This window comes from Staurois parvus, unplaced genomic scaffold (genome assembly GCF_062004578.1).
Source record: "Staurois parvus isolate SC_StPar_1 unplaced genomic scaffold, SC_StPar_1.0 ptg000131l, whole genome shotgun sequence".
Taxonomy (NCBI): Eukaryota; Metazoa; Chordata; class Amphibia; order Anura; family Ranidae; genus Staurois; species Staurois parvus.
In genome coordinates this window covers 7,929,753-7,940,107 of record NW_028317927.1, presented here as the reverse complement: position 1 = coordinate 7,940,107, position 10,355 = coordinate 7,929,753, and positions in this window count along the sequence as shown.

Sequence of the window (10,355 nt, the reverse complement as noted above, 5' to 3'; positions counted from 1 at the left end):
CCCACAGACATGTCATTTCCTGCTTGTGAGAATGGCTTACTGATTTTCCCAGAAGTCTTCACTAAGATACACATCAGATTTTGTGCATCCCCTTTGACAAAAATGTCATTATTGATGAGCTACTCCCAAAGGGAAATCAAATCTAAAGGCATGCAGACCCTGCATGTCTTTTTCATTAGATCCGTGCAGGTGCAGCAGTTGGTTGATAATTATAAAGTCACTCACATACAGATTCACTCTGCACACGGACAAATTCATAGTGATTTCTTCTAGAATAACAGGTAGGAATCTGCAAGAAAGTTTGTGAAGATTGTTGCAATAAGTCACCCAGAGGGGAATGTTTTTTTTCCAACAAATGAAGTGTTTACTTTCTGACTGCTCACATTTCTTGAGGTGCTAAAATGCCAGGGCAGGACAAACCCCCCCCCCCAAAAAGACCCCTTTTCAGAGAAGTAGACACCCTAAGGTATTTGCTGAGAGGCATGTTGAGTCAATGGAAGATGTTTTTCCACAAATGTTTGGAAAATGGCAAAATAAACCTTTTTTTCCCCTAAATGATATATTGCTCACACATGCCATGGGTATATGTGAAGTAAAAACCCAAAATACATTCTGCTACTTCTACCGAGTATGGGATACCACATGTTTGAGACTTTTTGGGAGTCTAGCCACATACAGGAGCCCAAAATCCAATGAGCCCTTTGAAAGCCTGAAGGTGCATAATTTCCTCATTTCATTTCCTCACTACCTATTACAGTTTCAGAGGCTCCGAAATGCTAGGATAGCACACCCCCCCCCCTCCCCAAATGACCCCTTTTTGGAAAGTAGACATTCCAAGCTGTTTGCTGAGAGGCATGTGGAGTCCATGGAAGATTTAATTCTTTTCCACAAGTTTTTAGAAAATTAGTTTTTTTTTCCACAAAGTTGTCACTTAAATGATATGTTATATATATATTGCTCACACATGCCATGGATATATGTGGAATTACACCCCAAAATACATTCTGCTTCTTCTACTGAATTGCCCAACCAGTAGATTGGGCTGACTTCCACTTGAATTTCTGGGTCTTTGTCAAAGTCTAGGAGACTGAAGAAGTCAGTGGTAATCTCTTTTGCATGATCCAGCAGAAACTCTGGACCTGTTGCCCAAGATGAATTTACAGGATCACTTGCAGACAATGGCTTGGTGGCAAGATCTGCAGGATTGGCATCTAGTAAACCAGAATGCCATCGTTCAGGCTTGGAGGATTTGTTCATTCTTTCTGCTCGCTTGTTGGCATGCATTGTGTCTGATTGACCATGTATCCCAGTACAATTTTGCTGTCTGTGTAGAGTTTGATGCCATTTACCTAAATGACTAGCTCATGCAGTATGAAGTCTGCTATTTCCACAGCTAGCACAGCCAAGCACAGGAACTATATGCTCAGGCCTAGGTGCAGCTTTTCTGTACCGAACAGAAACCCAACAAGGGTTTGAATGCACGAGTCTATTAATTTGAGGTAGGCAACCGCAATTATGGCTTCAGTGGATGCACCTGTAAAAATGTGAATATTCTTTCTCTGACTTGCAACAAAGGAAATGGAAGTGTAGCAACTTGGCAGGTCAATTCAAGCCAAGGCATGTAGAGATTGTTTTCAGGACTCCCATTTGATGATTTGTCAGTAGGTAGCGGAGAGCACCAGTCCTTAGTAGCCTCTGATATTGTCTTAGTAAGGATTTGCTTTCTGTGGTGACGGTAGCTACGAATCCCAGAGGGTCATATAGGCTGTTCACCATTGAGAGAATACACATTTGGTAAATGGTTTGTCTGTGCAGCTGACTTGAAAGTCAAATGAGTCTTTTAATAAGTTCCACTGGAAGTCTAGACTTCTCAGTATGGGTGGCATATGTGACAGACCCAACCAGGACAGGGTCTTTTGGAGGACACTGCAGGCTAACCTCTTACCTATTGTCTATGGTCCTTGGCATTTGAGGGGGCTCTATTCTTTGGGAGGTGTGTGCCTTGGTCAAACTTTTGGAGTAGTTGTACCTTGGATTCAAGTCCACATCTCCCCAAAACACACAGGCTCTGAGAACTGGAGTACCACGATACAGATTTGGAGACTTTATGCCCAAACCAGCATTGACTGCTTCAACCCCCTCCTAGACTCCGAGACTAAGCAGATGTTAATGTAATCAGCTTAAAACAACCTGATGCTGAAGTCTCTTTCTGTAATCTGTTTATTTAAGTGTTATGTGTTTTCTGTTGTGAATTTGTTCCATTGTTAATTGAGTTAGTTGAGTCACCTATTGTTTCTCTCTGTTGGCTAGTCCTATTGGAGGTTCCTACATGATGGGAGTAGTCTTGTGTCAAATTGACCTTTTTAACTAATCAGTGTGGGATGTTTATCACAATGTGCAATAAACAGTTCCAGTTACACCTAAGCTAGTGTTGTCTAGTTCTTGGGTGCAAGGCCCAGATATAATACATTTGTCCTGTGTCCCAGCGGAGGGGAAGCAGTTCTCTGACGGAAGCACCCAGTTGGGGTGCCAGGCGGTCCATCACAGTGGTTTATCCACCCCCAGATTTAGGTCTTTAAATACTGTGGCATGATTGCTAGGCTGAAGTGCTGTTTTAGGCAATCTTATGTAGTCTGAGAATGGCTTCAGAAAGCATGCTTTCTGTCCTTTAGAGCAGGTTGATGGCTTTGTCATCCATGGATAAAGATTTGAGTATAGAAATATAGAATTCGCTTTCAACGAAATGTTGAGCATCTGTTCCATACTCACTTTCACCACGTAAAGCAATCCTCCTTCTGTAGTATATTGCAACAGCAGGCAAGGAACTGTTACCAAAGACATGCACTTTTATGCGATATTTCATAACTTCATTGTTTATGTCATTGTCACGGTGTCAAAGAAACCTTAGGAAGTTCCTATTGTCTTCTCATAAAGCAATGAAACATCTGTTCCTTGTCAGCTCCAATGGCTACTGTCTCTTCTCTGAACCTCAAAATTAATCCTACAATTTTGTTGGTTAAGACCAGTAAGAAGAATGTAAATTAGTGATACACCTTGATACTTGGTGCTGAACTTGAACACTACCCTAATTTGTTTCGGTTTACATGGGTGAAGAAAGGGAGATACCAGCGCTCATTGTGTTCTTATAATGGTGGAGCCTGCTCAAATTAATCATTACCCCCCGACTTTACAGTGAAGTCGTACGATTTCAAGGTTGGGTGACATGCTGATTTCAGGTGCGATTTGCAAGACATATGACACAGATGTCTATGCAAATCGCACCAAAAGTAGTACATATACTACTTTAGAAATCGGTGCTGCTTCGACCAAGTTGGAACCGCACCGATTTGACCTCTGTAATTGCAGACAGTAGGGTGCAACTTGGCATACAATTTGAAAGTTGCATGGCATGCAATTCGCATGCCAGGTCACACCCGATGTGTCCGGGGTGTTATAGTATATCTTCTTCATAAAGGCAACAAAATGGGCGTTCATTTCAGGCTTGTTCTTTAGTGTTAACTGCAGTGAGACAATCTGGACAAATGATTGTTTGGAAGCTTGGCTCTTGCAGCATGAAGAGGTAAAGGTGCATCCCAGTTGTTGGAGTTGACCATGAAGAAATCCACTTAGAGGGCTATTTTATTGTCTTTAGGTGCAGTAAAAAACATTGTGCTCCCTAAGTAGCCATGACGGAGCATAGGGGTGAGATCGGGCACTTGGATGATGCCTGTAGGTTCCTCCTTTACTTCATAATGATGAAGACATGGTTTGAAATGAGCAGTAAGCATTCTTAATACATGAGTTTGCACATCTTGTCCAAACATACGTCACAAATTATTACCCAGCCTAGATCAAGTCTTTGTGCACACGGTGCATTGTCAGGACCATTGCACTGCTGGAGCACCTTCTATACTCTGAGAATGTTGCTTCCTAGCAAGTCTAAGATTTCAACATTCATGTCTATGGCATGAATTTTGATCAGCAAGGTGCCTTAAATGGGGAAGATAATATGCAGCTTCTGGAGTACATAGTAGCTTTTTCGTATGATCCTCTGGATATGTCTTGACTAGACATATAGTACTTTAGCACATCATTTGAAATTGGAGCCTTCTCCCCAGAGTTCAGTATAAAATGAGAAAACAGTTGTTGCAGTTGGAAAATGATTTTGTGGCTCATGGTTTAAGGTAGGGCTGGATGCACCTGGATACTGTGGTTTACTAGTAAATGGTGTAAGATGCATAACCGTAGCATGCACAGTGGCTAAATGGTTGGCACTTCCGCCCGGCAGTACTAGGGTCATTGGTTCAATTCACAGCGACGGCACCTCCTGCCTGGAGTTTGCATGTTCTCCCTGTACCTGCGTGGGTTTCCTCCAGGTACTTTGGTTTCCTTCTGCACTCCAAGGACATGCTGGTAGGTTAATTGGCTCCTGTCTAAATTGGCCCTAGTATGTGTATGTATGAATGTGAGTTAGAGACCTTAGATTGTACACCCCTTAAGAGTTAGGGACTGATGTGAATGTACAACATATATGTAAAGCGCTGCGTAAATTGATGGCGCTATATAAGTACCTGAAATAAATAAACATGCTTGTCACTGTTACATTCTATACACTTGGTAATAACTTTTAGTGAAATAGTCTGAGGTGGCAAAGCACCTATAGCATTAACCAAATTTCAGGAGAAGCTCCTAGCACTATTGCAAAACCCTTGCCCTCGTCCAATAGAATTATTAAAGAGGGTGAGGTTTTTTGTGGATTGGGCACTGGTGATTGGGAACTTTCTCTACTACCGGAAATGTTCTGACCAGTAGAAAAGGCAGGTGGAGTGTCTTTCTAACAGTTCTTCTTAAGTGTTTAGTCGCTGTATTGTCATATCTTGATGATGATGAGGCTGATAAGTTGGGTTATTCAAACTGAAGCCTGGATCATTCCTTGTCCAGACTTGCTCCCTGATTAACATGCAAAAGTATGAGAATAGGGGGAAGGATACATTAATATTTCTTTTGTTTTTTGAGCCCTGTACTGCCCATTTCTTTTTCAGACTGTATGGCAGTTTTGACTTCATTAGATTTAAGCCATGAGCAGTGTTCAAATATGTTAGTCCTCTGACAGATGAAGGTCTGCTTTTGCCAACTCTAGCAGAAGGTTATGCAGTTCTTGGAGCTTGTGATGATCCTTGTTGGTTTTTTTTTTGGAAAGATTTAAAGTCTTTGGAATAAAGAAAGTTTTATAGCTTCAGAGCTACCATAGGTTTGCTTAGGCCATATCCATGCAGCAGCACGTCCTGCATCTGGATAGTCCACATGTAATGCTCACAGTCTCTTAACACGGTCTGAAGATTCTGGCCCTAGCCACTTAGCAAGCAAATCAAGTTCCTAATTGACAGTAAGGTTGAGATCAGCAATTGCAGCTTTGAAGGTTGGTCTCTAGTACCTTTAGTTCTGTGGACAGTTGTCAACCTTGAGAGACTAATATTAATTAGTTCAAGACGTATATTATATTTTGCAAAGTCAGACAAATCTTATCTCCCATTCTTTGGTGCTGAAGTAACTTGTGGAACCCCTTGGGCATGCAAGTGCTCTGGTGTATACAGGTAAGGTATACCAGGATAAAAATGATGTGGCTAGAGAGTTAAGGATTGGCACCTTTGGGGAGCAGGTACCCGAATTTGACAGGTACCCGCTCCCACTTCTGCTGCGACAACCTAAGGCAATCAGAAGTGGAAGTTGTTCTCCCCCTTCCTTTACCTGTAGTCTTCTGGGACATGTGACAGGTCCCAGAAGACCACAGGGCCATTCACAATGTGCAGCACTTCTCGCGTATGTGCAGTGGGAACCCGGCTGTGAAGCCACAAGCTGTCACAGCTGGGTGCCCACATTGAAGATGCTGGCACTGAGGAGAGAAGACGGCCAAGGTGAGGACACTGTTGGACACCGCTGGACCAACGTACAGGTAAGTGTCTGTATTTTAAAAGTTAGCAGCTACAGTTTTTGTAGCTGCTGACTTTTATTTTTATTTTTTTCTACTGGAACTCCGCTTTAAAACCTTATAATCTTGTTTGAATATTATTGCATCTATATGTATGCAGTATTAATTCATAGGTGGGGAAAATATAACTAAAAACCTTTGAGCCTGTACACATTATTTATACTGCACAAGTGGAATTTGGAATAAACATTACTATTTTTCATGCATGAATCCTATACTTCCCCCTCTTTTCAGCAACAGATCACAAATATGGGAATATTTTTAAACTGGGACAAAAGGAGATACTGTTTGGCATGATTTGTTCTACAAGTTTTCTAGGATTGTTAAGCAGGGTCTGTGCATTTTTTTAATATTCGTGTGGCAGCACTTAATATGTGTTTAAAGATAATAGCCAGCTTTCATTTCCTTCTAACTCAATATCTCATTTATAATCTTTATGAAGAAGGATATAAAGTGTTGCTTAAAGTAGTTCTAAAGACTAGACATTTTGTACCTTAACCACTCCAGCCCCAAGCCTATTCTGACAATTCTCTCCTACATGCAAAAATCAGCATTTTTTTGCTAAAAAATTACTTAGAACCCCAAACATTATATATTTTTTAATCAGAGGCCCTAGAGAATAAAATAGTGGTTGTTGAACTTTTTTATGTCACATGGTATTTGACCAGCGTTTTTTCAAACACATTTTTTTTTAAAAGATACACTTTAATGATTTTTAGTGTACAAAAACACAATACTCAATTGTTTGTTAAATTTAAAACATGATGTTACACCGTGTAAATAGCTACCTACCATGTCACACTTTAAAATTGTGCACGCTCGTGGAATGGCAACACATTACAGTACTTAAAAATCTCCATAGGTGATTCTTTAAAAGCCATTACAGGTTCCCAGGTAATGCATTCCCTGCATTAATTTAAAAAACGTCCCACTGACTGTATCGCCCCCTCACTTTCTTTATACTTACCTAAATCCTATCTCGATTCAGCCCTTTGCTCATCTGTAGCAGCACTGGTCTGTGTTGCTCTCCTCACAGGCCCAGAGAAAGTAGCCAATGGCTCCTGCTGCTGTCAATCAAATCCTTTGAACAGAGAGCAGGGGCTGAGGGGAGCTGTTCTATTTGTGTCAATGGACCCACACAGCCTGGCTTGGGAGTGAACCCATAGGTGTGCCACCACTATATTTTGACCATAATGGTATCCTTTATGATCATCTTTTCAAATAAGTAGCCACATCATTTTTATCTCATGAAATAAGCATTTGCCTGTTAAATCCATCCAAATGTGTCAAAGTAAAAATGTGTTTGTGTGTTCTTAGCATAAACAAATAACAGACACTTCAGTCCTCTTGCTTGTAGATTTCTATGTAGAATAATGTTTTTTTTCTTCTCTCTCATCCCCCAAATCCAGGCATGCTCTGTCTATATGACTTCCAGCCATTTGAAGGCTATGATACACTGCTCCACAACTTGACTAAGAATCAAGATTTACATGTAGCACTCACCAAGGTTCAAGGTTTCCCAGCAGGTACACCACAGTTGCCATGTTTGGGCAACTTGAGGTGCCTGCTATCAGATTACCTAGGTAGGTAATTCATAAACTAGAATAACTTAGATGTAGTGGCAGGGTCACTTGGAACTGTTTTGTGCATTCCATTAGTAAGTAATGTAGAGAAATAAGAAAAATACTTTACCTTGCAAGTGTACAAATAGATAATGTTTTAAAATAACACATTTTTTACATTAATCATTTTATACATATATCAGATTATAAAGATGTTTCCATTAGCATGTTGAGTGCATAGCTTATTAAAACAGACATGCACCTACATGAATTCAGCTTATCCCCAGAAGACACATTCATAAGCCAGATAACTATTTATCAGGAGAGGTTTGCACACTAACAGCAAAGTGAATACTCATGTCAATCATGAAAAGTTCCTTTTAAACTAACTAAGGTAGACAGACAACTGCTGATTGGCTGGGATTACCTAAATTCTATAGTTTCCTGTATCCTCCTCTTCCTAATGTCTTTGAATATGAAATGCCAATGAGTGTATTAAAGCACTTCTCTCACTCTGAGCTACCTGAACCATTCTTGTACACATTGGAATGTGAACAGAGAACCATATGAAAGGAACATGCTTATGTGTACTGCACCACAACGTATGGACTCCCAGTGCTACCCCTCCCATGCCCAGCCCTGTTGTATAAAGAATTGCAGGTCTAGTTCAGGTACTTACATTATCTACATTTAAAAATCCTTTTAATATTTATAGAGTACATAACTATGTTCATTTGTGTTTTTCATCTTCCTGAACTTCAAATTTAATTTTCCATTTGGATTTGCAGCACTATGATTTTTTAAAACTGCTAAGAAAGTTTCTCTTTCTTGCCACCATGACCTTTGTGTAGAAAACTTGCAATAGTGGCCTTACCCTGCTCATGCGACTAACTATTTTTCCCAGAAATAAACACAGAGCTTATGGTAAAATTACAGAAATATCCTGCAATAATGCCCTCAGAGTTTGTGAATATTAGGGCTGCATTTATTTCCCATTACAACATGTGTCTAACCTGCCACCAATGGGCTGCATGCTGTCCAAGAGGCTATGAACGCGGCCCAACACAAAATCGTAAACGTACTTGAAAATGTTGGGGGGTTTTTTGTGAACACACGCACTGTGTCTTTAGTGTCTCTTTACTAGCATTTTATAAGTTATATCTTCCCAAAGAAAAATATCCCACTTTTCACAGTTATGCCTTGTTCATGTCATCAGTTTTCAGCATCACCTACATTTGTGAACAACATTTTTCAAGGAGGAAGCACACGAAGGTCAAAATTAGAACCAAAATATCACATGAGAACATTGAGAATTAATTGAGAATTGCTACTACATCCATCAAACCAGATATTGATGCATTAGTTTATCAAAAACTGTCAAATATTGCATTAGTTTTATGTTGCCCTCTTGTACTTTTATAATAAAAAAATATTACAAAAATATTAGTTTTATTACTCAGGTTATCTATGTTAGTGTTTGTTAACTGCCTAACTTTTTCTGATCATCAGCTATCCTTATTGTTAGTGTATTTTATGTGTGGCCCAAGATAATTCCTCTTCTTCCAATGCAGCCCAGGAAGGTCAAAAGGTTGGACACCCCTCTATTGCAACATCAAGACTGATCATGTTATTATAGTCAGGAAAGGTTCTTCCACAAAGCTGTCATTTTAAGAAAGTCCTGGCAAGGCATACTGTGACAGACCACCTGCCACCCTGATTGGGTGATTCTGTCAGAGAGCTGCTTCCTCACCGCTGGGACACAGGGCCAAGGTATTATAGCTGGGCATTGCAACCAAGACTAGGTGACACTAGCTTAGGTGCAACTACTGGAACTCATTTTTCAACAGAAATACAGGTTTTTATATACTCAGAAATAGGGGCAGTCCCCACATGAACATTAAAAACAAATATTACAAATTGGGTTCAACATCCCACATTGATTAGGTAAGAGCTAGATCACATTAAATAGTACAGCCAACAGCTAACAGTGATCTAATTAACAGTAAGCTCATCAACAGATAAACATCCAGGCAAAGCTTTGATTAATCAGGGAGTCCACCGCAGACAGCCCTGCAACAAGCCCACCTCAGATGACACAAAGTACATTACACATGGTGTCTTTCAGGTGTTTGCGTTCACTTGTATAATCTGTTGATCATAAGGCAAAACTTATACAATATTCCAACGGTCTGAAAAAGTGAAATTACTCTATCTTCATAGATTTCTTAAGGGAGATTTTGAATAAGTATTTCTGTCCAAAGTGGAAGAGCTCCTTCAACCCAATCTGCAGGAGGGCCCCATGTTTTCTATGACCAACCTGCACAAGATTAATATTACACCTTTCCATCCACTCCAGAAGGGAAAACGTATTGTATTTGCTCATTAGAGAATGATCTGCTCCCTCCATAGGCCATAATCAGTGGGTAGAAGGCTAGCCCCTAGACCCCTCCAAAAGCCCTCATCCTGGTTGGGTATGTCACACATACATTAACCCCTTTACGCCGGCCGCACACAAATGTGCGGCCTCCCGGCGTCTCTGCCTAGACGCCGAGCGGCCGCACATTTGCGTTCCTGCGTGCTCCCAGCGCACATGTCTGGTACTCACGGAAAGGTCCCGGTCTGCTCTTTCGATCGGGACCTTTTCCGATCATGTGAGCGCTGTGACAACGTGTCATGGCGGTCACATGATCCCTAAACCCCACCCCGCTCGTCCCGCCTCCCGGCTTCTGCAACTCTTAAAGGGCCGGGAGGTGCCGGCTGGAAGGGGTTAATAGCTGCTAAACAAAAGCAACTAAGGATGTAAC